The 17,147-nt window shown below is 57.4% G+C and overlaps 1 long non-coding RNA gene across 1 annotated transcript; it reads right to left on the bottom strand.

Annotated features, from left to right (window-relative positions):
* Nucleotides 1-5,336: 5,336 nt before the first annotated feature.
* Nucleotides 5,337-15,338, bottom strand: LOC127926853 (uncharacterized). The gene is made up of 4 exons (XR_008125275.1): nucleotides 15,314-15,338; nucleotides 10,468-10,573; nucleotides 9,214-9,321; nucleotides 5,337-5,383 (listed from the first exon to the last, which is right to left on the bottom strand). It is a non-coding gene; the product is annotated as an uncharacterized LOC127926853 (long non-coding RNA).
* Between the last annotated feature and the right edge of the window lie 1,809 nt (nucleotides 15,339-17,147).

The following is a 17,147-nucleotide window of genomic DNA, read 5'->3' as shown; positions in this document are numbered from 1 at the left end:
AAGCTCCAGTCACACTGGGCACATCCCGCTTCTCCCTCCAGTCACACTGGGCACAGTCCGCTATCCCTCCAGCTCCAAGCTCCAGTCACACTGGGCACATCCTTCTCCCTCCAGTCACACTGGGCACATCCCTGCTACTCCCTCCAGTCACACTGGGCACAGCCCGCTACTCCCTCCAGTCACACTGGGCACATCCCGCTACTCCCTCCAGTCACACTGGGCACAGCCCGCTACTCCCTCCAGCTACAAGCTCCAGTCACACTGGGCACATCCCTTCTCCCTCCAGTCACACTGGGCACATCCCGCTACTCCCTCCAGCTACAAGCTCCAGTCACACTGGGCACAGCCCGCTACTTCCTCAGTCACACTGGGCACATCCTTACTCCTCCAGTCACACTGGGCACATCCCTTCTCCTCCAGTCACACTGGGCACATCCCGCTCTCCCTCCAGTCACACTGGGCACAGCCCGCTACTCCCTCCAGCTACAAGCTCCAGTCACACTGGGCACATCCCGCTCCTCCTCCAGTCACACTGGGCACATCCCTACTCCTCCAGCTACAAGCTCCAGTCACACTGGGCACAGCCCGCTACTCCCTCCAGTCACACTGGGCACATCCCGCTCTCCCTCCAGTCACACTGGGCACATCCCGCTCTCCTCCAGTCACACTGGGCACAGCCCGCTACTCCCTCCAGCTACAAGCTCCAGTCACACTGGGCACAGCCCGCTACTCCTCCAGTCACACTGGGCACATCCCTTCTCCCTCCAGTCACACTGGGCACAGCCCGCTTCTCCCTCCAGTCACACTGGGCACATCCCTTCTCCTCCAGTCACACTGGGCACATCCCGCACTCCCTCCAGTCACACTGGGCACAGCCCGCTCTCCCTCCAGCTACAAGCTCCAGTCACACTGGGCACATCCCGCTACTCCTCCAGTCACACTGGGCACATCCCGCTACTCCTCCAGTCACACTGGGCACATCCAGCTACTCCCTCCAGTCACACTGGGCACAGCCCGCTACTCCCTCCAGCTACAAGCTCCAGTCACACTGGGCACATCCCGCTACTCCCTCCAGTCACACTGGGCACAGCCCGCTACTCCTCCAGCTACAAGCTCCAGTCACACTGGGCACATCCCGCTACTCCCTCCAGTCACACTGGGCACATCCCTTCCCTCCAGTCACACTGGGCACATCCAGCTACTCCTCCAGTCACACTGGGCACAGCCCGCTTCTCCCTCCAGCTACAAGCTCCAGTCACACTGGGCACATCCCGCTACTCCTCCAGTCACACTGGGCACATCCCACTACTCCCTCCAGCTACAAGCTCCAGTCACACTGGGCACAGCCCGCTACTCCCTCCAGTCACACTGGGCACATCCCTTCTCCCTCCAGTCACACTGGGCACATCCCTTACTCCTCCAGTCACACTGGGCACATCCCTTCTCCTCCAGTCACACTGGGCACATCCCTATTCTCCTCCAGTCACATTGGGCACATCCCTCTCCATTTCCCTCCAGTCACACTGGGCACAGCCCTGCTACTCCCTCCAGCTACAAGCTCCAGTCACACTGGGCACATCCCGCTCTCCCTCCAGTCACACTGGGCACATCCCGCTACTCCCTCCAGTCACACTGGGCACAGCCCGCTCTCCTCCAGCTACAAGCTCAGTCACACTGGGCACAGCCCGCTACTCCTCCAGTCACACTGGGCACATCCCGCTACTCCTCCAGCTCCAAGCTCCAGTCACACTGGGCACATCCCTTCTCCCTCCAGTCACACTGGGCACAGCCCTCCACTACTCCTCCAGCTCCAAGCTCCAGTCACACTGGGCACATCCCTTCTTCCTCCAGTCACACTGGGCATATCCCTACTCCCTCCAGTCACACTGGGCACATCCCTTCTTCCTCCAGTCACACTGGGCACATCCCTATCTCCCTCCAGTCACACTGGGCACATCCCTTCTCCTTCCAGTCACACTGGGCACATCCCTTCTCCCTCCCAGTCACACTGGGCACATCCACTGCTACTCCCTCCAGTCACACTGGGCACATCCCGCTATTCCCTCCAGCTACTCCCTCCAGTCACACTGGGCACATCCCTATCTCCCTCCAGTCACACTGGGCACATCCCTTCTCCCTCCAGTCACACTGGGCACATCCCTCCATCTCCCTCCAGTCACACTGGGCACAGCCCTTCTCCCTCCAGCTACTCCCTCCAGTCACACTGGGCACATCCCGCTACTCCCTCCAGCTACTCCCTCCAGTCACACTGGGCACATCCCGCTTCTCCCTCCAGCTACTCCCTCCAGTCACACTGGGCACATCCCGCTTTCCCTCCAGCTACTCCCTCCAGTCACACTGGGCACAGCCCGCTACTCCTCCAGTCACACTGGGCACAGCCCGCTACTCCCTCCAGTCACACTGGGCACAGCCCGCTACTCCCTCCAGTCACACTGGGCACAGCCCGCTCTCCCTCCAGTCACACTGGGCACAGCTTGCTCTCCCTCCAGCTACTCCTCCAGTCACACTGGGCACATCCCGCTACTCCCTCCAGTCACACTGGGCACAGCCCGCTACTCCTCCAGTCACACTGGGCACAGCCCGCTACTCCCTCCAGTCACACTGGGCACATCCCGCTCTCCCTCCAGTCACACTGGGCACATCCCGCTCCTCCAGCTTCAAGCTCCAGTCACACTGGGCACAGCCCGCTACTCCCTCCAGTCACTGGGCACAGCCCGCTCTCCCTCCAGTCACACTGGGCACAGCCCGCTACTCCTCCAGTCACACTGGGCACATCCCGCTCTCCCTCCAGTCACACTGGGCACAGCCCGCTACTCCTCCAGTCACACTGGGCACATCCCGCTCTCCTCCAGTCACACTGGGCACAGCCCGCTTTCCTCCAGTCACACTGGGCACAGCCCGCTTCTCCCTCCAGCTCCAAGCTCCAGTCACACTGGGCACATCCCTACTTTCCTCCAGCTACTCCTCCAGTCACACTGGGCACATCCTTCTCCCTCCAGCTACTCTCCTCCAGTCACACTGGGCACATCCCCTCATTCTCTCCAGCTCCAAGCTCCAGTCACACTGGGCACATCCCGCTTACTCCCTCCAGCTACAAGCTCCAGTCACACTGGGCACATCCCTGCTACTCCTCCAGCTCCAAGCTCCAGTCACACTGGGCACATCCCGCTACCCCTCCAGCTACAAGCTCCAGTCACACTGGGCACATCCTCCATTCCTCCAGTCACACTGGGCACATCCCGCTACTCCTCCAGCTACAAGCTCCAGTCACACTGGGCACATCCCTCCTATTCCCTCAGTCACACTGGGCACATCCCTGCTACTCCCTCCAGTCACACTGGGCACATCCCTTCTCCTCCAGTCACACTGGGCACATCCCTTCTCCCTCCAGCTACTCCCTCCAGTCACACTGGGCACATCCACTACTTTCTCCAGTCACACTGGGCACATCCCTCCACTCCCTCCAGTCACACTGGGCACATCCCTATCTTCCCTCCAGTCACACTGGGCACAGCCCGCTACTCCTCCAGCTACTCCCTCCAGTCACACTGGGCACATCCCTACTCCCCCAGCTACTCCCTCCAGTCACACTGGGCACATCCCTTCTCCCTCCAGCTACTCCTCCAGTCACACTGGGCACATCCCGCTACTCCTCCAGCTACTCCTCCAGTCACACTGGGCACAGCCCGCCATTCTCCCTCCAGTCACACTGGGCACAGCCGCTACTCCCTCCAGTCACACTGGGCACAGCCCGCTCTCCCTCCAGTCACACTGGGCACATCCCGCTACTCCTCCAGTCACACAGTCAACTACTACTCTCTACACCTCCGCTACTCTCTACACTCCGCTACTCTCACCTCCGCTACTTCTACACCTCCGCTACTCCCTCCACCTCCGCTACTTCTATACCTCCGCTACTCTCTACACCTCCGCTACTCTCTACACCTCCGCTATTCCTCCACCTCCGCTACTCTCTACACCTCCGCTACTTCCCTACACCTCCACTACTCTCTACACCTCCGCTACTCTCTACACCTCCGCTACTCCTACACTCCACTACTCTCTACACCTCCGCTACTCCTCCACCTCCGCTACACCCTACACCTCCACTACTCTCTGCACCTCCGCTACTCGCTCCACCTCCGCTACTCTCTACCTCCGCTACTCTCTACACCTCCACTACTCTCTACACCTCCACTACTCTCTACACCTCCACTACTCTCTACACCTCCGCTACTCTCTACACCTCCGCTACTCTCTACACCTCCGCTACTCGCTCCACCTCCGCTACTCGCTCCACCTCCACTACTCTCTACACCTCCACTACTCCCTCCACCTCCACTACTCTCTACACCTCCACTACTCTCTACACCTCCACTACTCTCTACACCTCCGCTACTCTCTACACCTCCGCTACTCTCTACACCTCCACTACTCGCTCCACCTCCGCTACTCGCTCCACCTCCGCTACTCCCTCCACCTCCACTACTCTCTACACCTCCACTACTCTCTACACCTCCACTACTCGCTCCACCTCCGCTCTCCTCCACCTCCGCTACTCTCTCACCTCCGCTCTCTCTACACCTCCGCTACTCGCTCCACCTCCGCTACTCCCTCCACCTCCACTACTCTCTACACCTCCACTACTCTCTCCACCTCCACTACTCTCTACACCTCCACTACTCTCTACACCTCCGCTACTCTCTACACCTCCGCTACTCTCTACACCTCCGCTACTCTCTACACCTCCGCTACTCTCTACACCTCCGCTACTCGCTCCACCTCCACTACTCTCTACACCTCCACTACTCCCTCCACCTCCACTACTCTCTACACCTCCGCTACTCTCTACACCTCCGCTACTCTCTACACCTCCGCTACTCTCTACACCTCCGCTACTCTCTACACCTCTTCCTCTGCTACTCGCTCCACCTCCGCTTTCCTCCACCTCCGCTACTCTCTACACCTCCGCTACTCTCTACCCTCCGCTACTCCCTTACACCTCCACTACTCTCTACACCTCCACTACTCTCTACACCTCCGCTACTCTCTACACCTCCGCTACTCTCTACACCTCCACTACTCTCTACACCTCCGCTACTCTCTACACCTCCACTACTCTCTACACCTCCACTACTCTCTACACCTCCGCTACTCGCTCCACCTCCGCTACTCCCTCCACCTCCACTACTCTCTACACCTCCACTACTCTCTCCACCTCCACTACTCTCTACACCTCCGCTACTCTCTACACCTCCGCTACTCTCTACACCTCCGCTACTCTCTACACCTCCGCTACTCTCTACACCTCCGCTACTCGCTCCACCTCCGCTACTCGCTCCACCTCCGCTACTCCCTCCACCTCCGCTACTCTCTACACCTCCGCTACTCTCTACACCTCCGCTACTCTCTACACCTCCGCTACTCTCTACACCTCCGCTACTCTCTACACCTCCGCTCTCCTCCACCTCCGCTACTTCTACACCTCCGCTACTCCCTACACCTCCACTACTCTCTACCTCCGCTACTCTCTACACCTCCGCTACTCCCTACACCTCCACTACTTTCTACACCTCCGCTACTCCTCCACCTCCGCTACTCCCTCCACCTCCGCTACTCTCTATACCTCCGCTACTCTCTACACTCCGCTCTCTCTACACCTCCGCTGCCCCTCCACCTCCGCTACTCTCTACCTCCCGTTACTCCTACACCTCCACTACTCTCTACACCTCCGCTACTCTCTACACCTCCGCTACTCCCTACACCTCCACTACTCTCTACACCTCCGCTACTCCCTCCACCTCCGCTGCTCCCTACACCTCCACTACTCTCTACACCTCCGCTACTCTCTCACCTCCGCTACTCGCTCCACCTCCGCTACTCCCTCCACCTCCGCTACTCTCTACACCTCCGCTACTCTCTGCACCTCCGCTACTCGCTCCACCTCCACTACTCCTCCACCTCCACTACTCTCTACACCTCACTACTCGCTCCACCTCCACTACTCTCTACACCTCCACTACTCTCTACACTCCGCTACTCTCTACACCTCCGCTACTCTCTCACCTCCGCTACTCTCTACACTCCGCTACTCGCTCCACCTCCACTACTCTCTACACCTCCACTACTCTTCCACCTCCACTACTCTCTACACTCCACTACTCTCTACACCTCCGCTACTCTCTACACCTCCGCTACTCTCTACACCTCCGCTACTCTCTACACCTCCGCTACTCTCTACACCTCCGCTACTCGCTCCACCTCCGCTACTCCTCCACCTCCTGCTCTCTACACTCCGCTACTCTCTACACCTCCGCTACTCCCTACACCTCCACTACTCTCTCCACCTCCGCTACTCTACACCTCCGCTCTCCCTACCTCCACTACTCTCTACCTCCACTACTCTCTACACCTCCGCTACTCCCTACACTCCTTACTCTCTACACCTCACGCTCTCTCTACACCTCCGCTACTCTCTCCACCTCCACTACTCCCTCCACCTCCACTACTCTCTACACCTCCACTACTCCCTCCACCTCCACTACTCCCTCCACCTCCACTACTCTCTACACCTCCGCTACTCTCTACACCTCCGCTACTCTCTACACCTCCCGCTACTCTCTACACCTCGCTACTCGCTCCACCTCCCGCTACTCGCTCCACCTCCGCTACTCTCTACACCTCCGCTACTCTCTACACCTCCGCTACTCCCTCCACCTCCGCTACTCCCTCCACCTCCACTACTCTCTACACCTCCACTACTCTCTCCACCTCCACTACTCTCTACACCTCCACTACTCTCTACACCTCCGCTACTCTCTACACCTCCGCAACTCTCTGCACCTCCGCTCTCTCTGCACCTCCGCTACTCTCTGCACTCTCCGCTACTCGCTCCCACCTCCACTACTCTCTGCCACCTCCACTACGCTCCACCTCCACTACTCTCTACACCTCCACTACTCTCTACACCTCCGCTACTCTCTACACCTCCGCTACTCTCTACACCTCCGCTACTCTCTACACCTCCGCTACTCTCTACACCTCCGCTACTCTCTGCACCTCCGCTACTCATCCACCTCCGCTACTCCCTCCACCTCCGCTACTCTCTACACCTCCGCTACTCTCTACACCTCCGTTACCCCCTACCTCCACTACTCTACACCTCCACTACTCTCTACACCTCCGCTACTCCTACACCTCCACTACTCTCTACCTCTCCACTACTCTCTACACCTCCGCTACTCCCTACACCTCCGCTACTCTCTACACCTCCGCTACTCTACACCTCCGCTACTCGCTCCACCTCCACTACTCTCTACACCTCCACTACTCTCTACACCTCCCGCTACTCTCTACCTCCGCTCTTCTACACCTCCGCTACTCTCTACACCTCCGCTACTCGCTCCACCTCCGCTACTCTCCACCTCCACTACTTTCTACACCTCCACTACTCGCTCACCTCCACTACTCTCTGCACTCTCCACTACTCTCTACCTCCGCTACTCCCTACACCTCCACTACTTTCTGCACCTCCACTACTCTCTGCCTCCGCTACTCGCTCCACCTCCGCTACTCCCTCCACCTCCACTACTCTCTACACTCCACTACTCGCTCCACCTCCGCTACTCTCTACACCTCCGCTACTCTCTACACCTCCGCTACTCTCTACACCTCCGCTACTCTCTACACCTCCGCTACTCTCTACACCTCCGCTACTCGCTCCACCTCCGCTACTCTCTCCACCTCCGCTACTCCCTCCACCTCCGCTACTCTCTACACCTCCGCTACTCTCTACACCTCCGCTACTCTCTACACCTCCGCTACTCTCTACACCTCCGCTACTCTCTACACCTCCGCTACTCCCTCCACCTCCGCTACTCTCTACACCTCCGCTACTCCCTACACCTCCGCTACTCTCTACACCTCCGCTACTCTCTACACCTCCGCTACTCCCTACACCTCCGCTACTCTCTACACCTCCGCTACTCCCTCCACCTCCGCTACTCCCTCCACCTCCGCTACTCTCTACACCTCCGCTACTCTCTACACCTCCGCTACTCTCTACACCTCCGCTACTCCCTCCACCTCCGCTACTCTCTACACCTCCGCTACTCCCTACACCTCCACTACTCTCTCCACCTCCGCTACTCTCTACACCTCCGCTACTCCCTACACCTCCACTACTCTCTACACCTCCGCTACTCCCTCCACCTCCGCTACTCCCTACACCTCCACTACTCTCTACACCTCCGCTACTCTCTACACCTCCGCTACTCCCTCCACCTCCGCTACTCCCTCCACCTCCGCTACTCTCTACACCTCCGCTACTCTCTACACCTCCGCTACTCCCTCCACCTCCGCTACTCCCTCCACCTCCACTACTCTCTACACCTCCACTACTCGCTCCACCTCCACTACTCTCTACACTCCACTACTCTCCACCTCCGCTACTCTCTTTCCACCTCCGCTGCTCTCTACACCTCCGCTACTCTCTACCTCCGCTACTCTCTCCACCTCCACTACTTTCACACCTCCACTACTTCGCTCCACCTCCACTACTCTCTACACTCTCCACTACTCTCTACACCTCCGCTACTCTCTGCACCTCCGCTACTCTCTACACCTCCGCTACTCTCTACACCTCCCTACTCTCTACACTCGCTGCTCGCTCCACCTCCTTACCTCCACCTCCGCTGCTCTCTACACCTCCGCTACTCCTCACCTCCGCTACTCCCTACACTCCACTACTCTCTACACCTCCGCTACTCTCTACACCTCCCGCTACTCCCACACTCCACTACTCTCTTACACCTCCACTACTCTCTACACCTCCGCTGCTCCCTACACCTCCGCTACTCTCTACACTCTCCGCTGCTCTCTGCACCTCCGCTACTCGCTCCACCTCCGCTACTCCCCCTCCACCTCCACTACTCTCTACACCTCCACTACTCCCTCCACCTCCACTACTCTCTACACCTCCACTACTCTCTACACCTCCACTACTCTCTACACCTCCGCTACTCTCTACACCTCCGCTACTCTCTACACCTCCGCTACTCCCTCCACCTCCGCTACTCCCTCCACCTCCGCTACTCTCTACACCTCCGCTACTCTCTACACCTCCGCTACTCTCTCCACCTCCGCTACTCCCTCCACCTCCACTACTCTCTACACCTCCACTACTCCCTCCACCTCCACTACTCTCTACACCTCCACTACTCTCTACACCTCCGCTACTCTCTACACCTCCGCTACTCTCTACACCTCCGCTACTCTCTACACCTCCGCTACTCTCTACACCTCCGCTACTCGCTCCACCACTCTGCCTCCACTACACTCCTCCACTACTCCACCTCCGCTACTCTCTACACCTCCGCTACTCTCTACACCTCCGCTACTCTCTACACCTCCGCTACTCTCTACACCTCCGCTACTCTCTACACCTCCGCTACTCTCTACACCTCCGCTACTCTCTACACCTCCGCTACTCTCTACACCTCCGCTACTCTCTACACCTCCGCTACTCTCTACACCTCCGCTACTCTCTACACCTCCGCTACTCCCTACACCTCCGCTACTCTCTACACCTCCGCTACTCTCTACACCTCCGCTACTCCCTACACCTCCACTTTCTACCTCCACTACTTTCTACACCTCCGCTACTCTCTCGCCTACACTCCGCTACTCTCTGCACCTCCGCTACTCTGCCACCTCCACTACTTTCTGCTCCTACACTCTACACCTCCGCTACTCTACACCTCCGCTACTCTCCACCTCCGCTTCTCTACACCTCCCGCTACTCGCTCCACTCTCCGCTCCCCTCCACCTCCACTACCTCTACACCTCCACTACTCGCTCCACCTCCACTACTCTCTACACCACTACTCCACTCCACTACTCTCTACACCTCCGCTACTCTCCTCACGCCTCTCTCACACTCTCCGCTACCTCGCTCCACCTCCGCTACTCCTCCCACTACTCCGCCCTCCACTCTCCGCTACTGCACCTCCGCTACTCTCTACACCTCCGCTACTCGCTCCACCTCCGCTACTCCCTCCACCTCCGCTACTCTCTACACCTCCGCTACTCTCTACACCTCCGCTACTCGCTCCACCTCCGCTACTCCCTCCACCTCCACTACTCTCTACACCTCCACTACTCGGCTCCACCTCCACTACTTCCTACACCTCCACTACTCTCTACACCTCCGCTACTCTCTACACCTCCGCTACTCTCTACACCTCCACTACTCTCTACACCTCCGCTACTCTCTACACCTCCGCTACTCTCGCTCCACCTCTCCACTACTCTCTACACCTCCACTACTCGCTCCACCTCCACTACTCACACCTCCGCTACTCTCTACACTCCACTACTCTCCTCCACCTCCTCGCTACTCCCCTACACTCTCCGCTACTCTCTACACCTCCGCTACTCTCCGTTCACCTCCGCTACTCGCTCCACCTCCGCTACTCCCTCCACCTCCACTACTCTCTACACCTCCACTACTCGCTCCACCTCCACTACTCTCTACACCTCCACTACTCTCTACCTCCACTACTCTCTACACCTCCGCTACTCTCTACACCTCCGCTACTCTCTACCTCCGCTACTCGCTCCACCTCCGCTACTCGCTCCACCTCCGCTACTCTCTACACCTCCGCTACCCTCTACACCTCCGCTTACTCGCTCTCCACCTCCGCTACTCTCCACCTCCACTACTCTACACCTCCACTACTCTCCACCTCCACTACTCTCTACACCTCCACTACTCTCTACACCTCCGCTACTCTACACCTCCGCAACTCTCCACCTCCGCTACTCTCTACACCTCCGCTACTCTCTACACCTCCGCTACTCGCTCCACTTCCACTACTCTCTACACCTCCACTACTCGCTCCACCTCCACTACTCTCTGCACCTCCACTACTCTCTGCCTCCGCTACTCTACACCTCCGCTACTCTCTACACCTCCGCTACTCTCTACACCTCGCTACTTCTACACCTCCGCTATTTCTGCACCTCCGCTACTCGCTCACCTCCGCTGCTCCTCCACCTCCGCTACTCTCTACACCTCCGCTACTCTCTACACCTCCGCTACTCCCTACACCTCCACTACTCTCTACACCTCCACTACTCTCTACACCTCCGCTACTCCCTACACCTCCACTACTCTCTACACCTCCACTACTCTCTACACCTCCGCTACTCCCTACACCTCCGCTACTCTCTGCACACCTCCCTCTACTCTCTACCTCCGCTACTCTCTCCACCTCCACTACTCTCTACACCTCCACTACTCTCTACACCTCCGCTACTCTCTACACTCCGCTACTCTCTACACCTCCGCTACTCGCTCCACCTCCGCTACTCTCCACCTCCGTTACTCCTCCACCCTCCGCTACTCTCTACACTCCGCTACTCGCTCCACCTCCGCTACTCCTCCACCTCCGCTACTCTCTACACCTCCGCTACTCTCTACACCTCCGCTACTCGCTCCACCTCCGCTTACTCCTCCACCTCCACTACTCTCTACACCTCCACTACTCGCTCCACCTCCACTACTCTCTACACCTCCACTACTCTACACCTCCGCTACTCTCTGCACACTCCGCTACTCTCTACACCTCCGCTACTCTCTCTACCTCCGCTTTCTCTACACTCCGCTACTCGCTCCACCTCCGCTGCTCGCTCCACCTCCGCTACTCCTACACCTCCACTACTCTCTGCACCTCCGCTACTCTCTACACCTCCGCTACTCCCTACACCTCCACTACTCTCTACACCTCCGCTACTCCTCCACCTCCGCTTTCCCTCCACCTCCGCTACTCTCTATACCTCCGCTACTCTCTACACCTCCGCTACTCTCTACACCTCCGCTACTCCCTCCACCTCCGCTACTCTCTACACCTCCGCTTACTCCTACACCTCCACTACTCTCTACACTCCGCTACTCTCTACACCTCCGCTACTCCTACACCTCCTACCTCTACACCTCCGCCATCTCTACACCTCCGCTACTCTCGCTCCACCTCCGCTACTCCTCCACCTCCGCTACTCTCTACACCTCCGCTACTCTCTGCACCTCCCGCTACTCGCTCCACCTCCGCTACTCCCTCCACCTCCACTACTCTCTACACCTCCACTACTCGCTCCACCTCCACTACTCTCTACACCCTCCACTACTCTCTGCACCTCCGCTTCTCTCTACACCTCCGCTACTCTCTGCACCTCCGCTACTCTCTACACCTCCGCTACTCTCTACCCTCCGCTACTCGCTCCACCTCCACTACTCTCTACACCTCCACTACTCGCTCCACCTCCACTACTCTCTACACCTCCACTACTCTCTGCACCTCCACTACTCTCTACACCTCCGCTACTCTCTACACCTCCGCTACTCTCTGCACCTCCGCTGCTCTCTGCACACTCCGCTACTCGCTCCACCTCCGCTACTCCTCCACCTCCGCTGCTCTCTACACCTCCGCTACTCTCTGCACCTCCGCTACTCCCTACACCTCCACTACTCTCTACACCTCCACTACTACTCTGCACCTCCGCTACTCCTACACCTCCACTACTCTCTGCACCTCCACTACTCTCTGCACCTCCGCTGCTCCCTACACCTCCGCTACTCTCTGCACCTCCGCTACTCTCTGCACCTCCGCTACTGCGCTCCACCTCCGCTCTCCCTCCACCTCCACTACTCTCTGCACCTCCACTACTCTCTACACCTCCACTACTCTCTGCACCTCCACTACTCTCTACACCTCCACTACTCTCTACACCTCCGCTACTCTCTGCACCTCCGCTACTCTCTACACTCCGCTACTCGCTCCACCTCCGCTGCTCGCTCCACCTCCGCTACTCCTCCACCTCCGCTCTCTCTACCTCCGCTACTCGCTCCACCTCCGCTACTCCCTCCACCTCCGCTACTCTCTACACCTCTGCTACTCTCTGCACCTCCGCTACCTCGCTCCACCTCCCAGCTTCTCCTCCACCTCCACTACTCTCTACACCTCCACTACTCGCTCCACCTCCACTACTCTCTGCACCTCCACTACTCTCTGCACCTCCGCTACTCTCTGCACCTCCGCTACTCTCTGCACCTCCGCTACTCTCTACACCTCCACTACTCGCTCCACCTCCACTACTCTCTACACCTCCACTACTCGCTCCACCTCCACTACTCTCTGCACCTCCACTACTCTCTGCACCTCCACTGCTCTCTGCACCTCCGCTGCTCTCTACACCTCCGCTTCTCTGCACCTCCGCTCTCTCTGCACCTCCGCTACTCTCTCCACCTCCGCTACTCCTCCACCTCCACTACTCTCTGCACCTCCGCTACTCTCTACACCTCCGCTACTCCCTACACTGCTCTCTGCACCTCCACTGCTCTCTGCACCTCCGCTACTCGCTCCACCTCCGCTACTCTCTGCACCTCCGCTACCCTCTGCACCTCCGCTACTCTCTCCACCTCCGCTACTCCCTCCACCTCCACTACTCTCTGCACCTCCACTACTCGCTCCACCTCCACTACTCTCTACACCTCCACTACTCTCTACACCTCCGCTACTCTCTACACCTCCACTACTCTCTACACCTCCGCTACTCTCTACACCTCCGCTACTCTCTACACCTCCGCTACTCGCTCCACCTCCGCTACTCTCTACACCTCCACTACTCTCTCCACCTCCACTACTCTCTACACCTCCACTACTCTCTACACCTCCACTACTCTCTACACCTCCGCTACTCTCTACACCTCCGCTACTCTCTACACCTCCGCTACTCTCTACACCTCCGCTACTCTCTACACCTCCGCTACTCTCTACACCTCCGCTACTCGCTCCACCTCCGCTACTCCCTCCACCTCCGCTACTCTCTACACCTCCGCTACTCTCTACACCTCCGCTACTCTCTACACCTCCACTACTCTCTACACCTCCACTACTCTCTACACCTCCGCTACTCCCTACACCTCCACTACTCTCTACACCTCCACTACTCTCTACACCTCCGCTACTCCCTACACCTCCGCTACTCTCTACACCTCCGCTACTCTCTACACCTCCGCTACTCGCTCCACCTCCGCTACTCTCTCCACCTCCACTACTCTCTACACCTCCACTACTCGCTCCACCTCCACTACTCTCTACACCTCCACTACTCTCTACACCTCCACTACTCTCTACACCTCCGCTACTCTCTACACCTCCGCTACTCGCTACACCTCCGCTACTCGCTCACCTCCGCTACTCGCTCCACCTCCGCTACTCCCTCCACCTCCGCTACTCTCTGCACCTCCGCTACTCGCTCCACCTCCGCTCCCTCCACCTCCCGCTACTCTCTGCACCTCTGCTACTCTCTACACCTCCGCTACTCGCTCCACCTCCGCTACTCCCTCCCACCTCCACTACTCTCTGCACCTCCACTACTCGCTCCACCTCCACTACTCTCTACACTCCACTACTCTCTACACCTCCGCTACTCTCTACACCTCCGCTACTCTCTACACCTCCGCTACTCTCTACACCTCCGCTACTCTCTACACCTCCATACTCGCTCCACCTCCACTACTCTCTACACCTCCACTACTCGCTCCACCTCCACTACTCTCTACACCTCCACTACTCTCTACCTCCACTACTCTCTACACTCCGCTGCTCTACTCCTCCGCTACTCTCTGCACCTCCGCTGCTCTCTACACCTCCGCTACTCGCTCCACCTCCGCTACTCCCTCCACCTCCACTACTCTCTGCACCTCCGCTCACTCTCTACACCTCCGCTTCTCCTACACTCTCCACTACTCTCTACCTCCACTACTCTCTACACCTCCGCTACTCCCTCATCTCACTGCTCTCTGCACCTCCACTACTCTCTGCACCTCCGCTACTCCTACACCTCCACTACTCTCTGCACCTCCACTACTGTCTGCACCTCCGCTACTCCTCCACCTCCACTACTCTCTACACCTCCGCTACTCTCTGCACCTCCGCTGCTCCTACACCTCCACTACTCTCTCTACACCTCCGCTACTCTCTGCACCTCCACTACTCTCTACACCTCCGCTGCTCTACACCTCCGCTACTCCCTACACCTCCGCTTCTCTACACCTCCACTACTCTCTACACCTCCGCTAGCTCCCTACACTCCACTACTCTCTACACCTCCACTGCTCTCTACACCTCCGCTACTCTCTACACCTCCACTACTCTCTGCACCTCCGCTACTCTCTGCACCTCCGCTCTCCTACACCTCCACTACTCTCTACACCTCCACTACTCTCTACACCTCCGCTACTCTCTACACCTCCGCTACTCTCTACACCTCCGCTACTCTCTACCTCCGTTGCTCTCTGCACCTCCGCTCTCTCTGCACCTCCGCTGCTCTCTGCACCTCCACTACTCTCTACACCTCCACTACTCTCTACACCTCCGCTACTCTCTGCACTCCGCTACTCTCTACACTCCGCTACTCGCTCCAACTCCACTACTCTCTACACCTCCACTACTCTCTACACCTCCGCTACTCTCTACACCTCCCGCTACTCCTCCCACCTCCACTACTCTCTACACCTCCACTACTCTCTACACCTCCGCTACTCTCTCTGCACCTCCGCTACTCGCTCCACCTCCACTACTCTCTGCACCTCCACTACTCTCTACCTCCGCTACTCTCTACACCTCCGCTACTCTCTACACCTCCGCTACTCGCTCCACCTCCACTACTCGCTCCACCTCCACTGCTCTCTGCACCTCCACTACTCTCTACACCTCCGCTACTCTCTGCACCTCCGCTACTCTCTACCTCCGCTGCTCTCTACACCTCCGCTACTCTCTACCTCCGCTACTCTCTACACCTCCGCTACTCTCTACACCTCCGCTACTCTACACCTCCACTACTCTCTACACCTCCGCTCTCCTCCACCTCCGCTACTCCCTCCACCTCCACTACTCTCTACACCTCCGCTACTCGCTCCCACCTCCGCTACTCTCTGCACCTCCGCTGCTCTCTGCACCTCCGCTGCCTCGCTCCACCTCCGCTGCTCTCTACACCTCCGCTACTCTCTACACCTCCGCTACTCTCTACACCTCCGCTACTCTCTACACCTCCGCTACTACTCTCTACACCTCCGCTACTCCCTACACCTCCGCTACTCCCTACACCTCCGCTACTCTCTACACCTCCGCTACTCGCTCCACCTCCGCTACTCTCTACACCTCCGCTACTCTCTACACCTCCGCTACTCCGTCCACCTCCGCTAGACAGAGTGTCTATAATACTGTAAGGGGTTTTACCACAGAGAAGGACATAGGAAATCACAGGACAGAGTGTCTATAATACTGTAAGGGGTTTTACTACAGAGAAGGACATAGGAAATCACAGGACATAGTGTCTATAATACTGTAAGGGGTTTTACCACAGAGAAGGACATAGGAAATCACAGGACATAGTGTCTATAATACTGTAAGGGGTTTTACTACAGAGAAGGACATAGGAAATCACAGGACAGAGTGTCTATAATACTGTAAGGGGTTTTACTACAGAGAAGGACATAGGAAATCACAGGTCATAGTGTCTATAATACTGTAAGGGGTTTTACCACAGAGAAGGACATAGGAAATCACAGGACAGAGTGTCTATAATACTGTAAGGGTTTTACCACAGAGAAGGACATAGGAAATCACAGGACAGAGTGTCTATAATACTGTAAGGGGTTTTACCACAGAGAAGGACATAGGAAATCACAGGACAGAGTGTCTATAATACTGCAATTTCAAGTTAATACACAAACTCCACACAGTTGTCACTGACCAGTTGGATATTCATTTCCCACTGAGCAAACCATTTCTGTATTTACAACATTCATTTGGATCAGTTTTCGCTTTGGACCTTGTTTTTTTATTGACATTTGTCAATAAAACTCATGAGTGCAACTGTTATGTCAAATTGTATCCCTAGTTGTCCTGGAAGAAAATGGAAGAACACTTCAGTGTGAGGCTAAATGTAATGGCTGGACATGCAGATCAATGAAAGTCAGATAAATGAAAAAAACAATTTGCTGGAGTCTCGGAACTGACAGGGTTAACTAGCATTGAACAAATTAATTAATTATTCTGTAA

Source organism: Oncorhynchus keta, unplaced genomic scaffold (assembly GCF_023373465.1).
Source record: "Oncorhynchus keta strain PuntledgeMale-10-30-2019 unplaced genomic scaffold, Oket_V2 Un_contig_8527_pilon_pilon, whole genome shotgun sequence".
Classification (NCBI taxonomy): domain Eukaryota; kingdom Metazoa; phylum Chordata; class Actinopteri; order Salmoniformes; family Salmonidae; genus Oncorhynchus; species Oncorhynchus keta.
The sequence above is the reverse complement of the archived record's forward strand: the minus strand, read 5'-3'. Positions and strand labels throughout refer to the sequence as shown.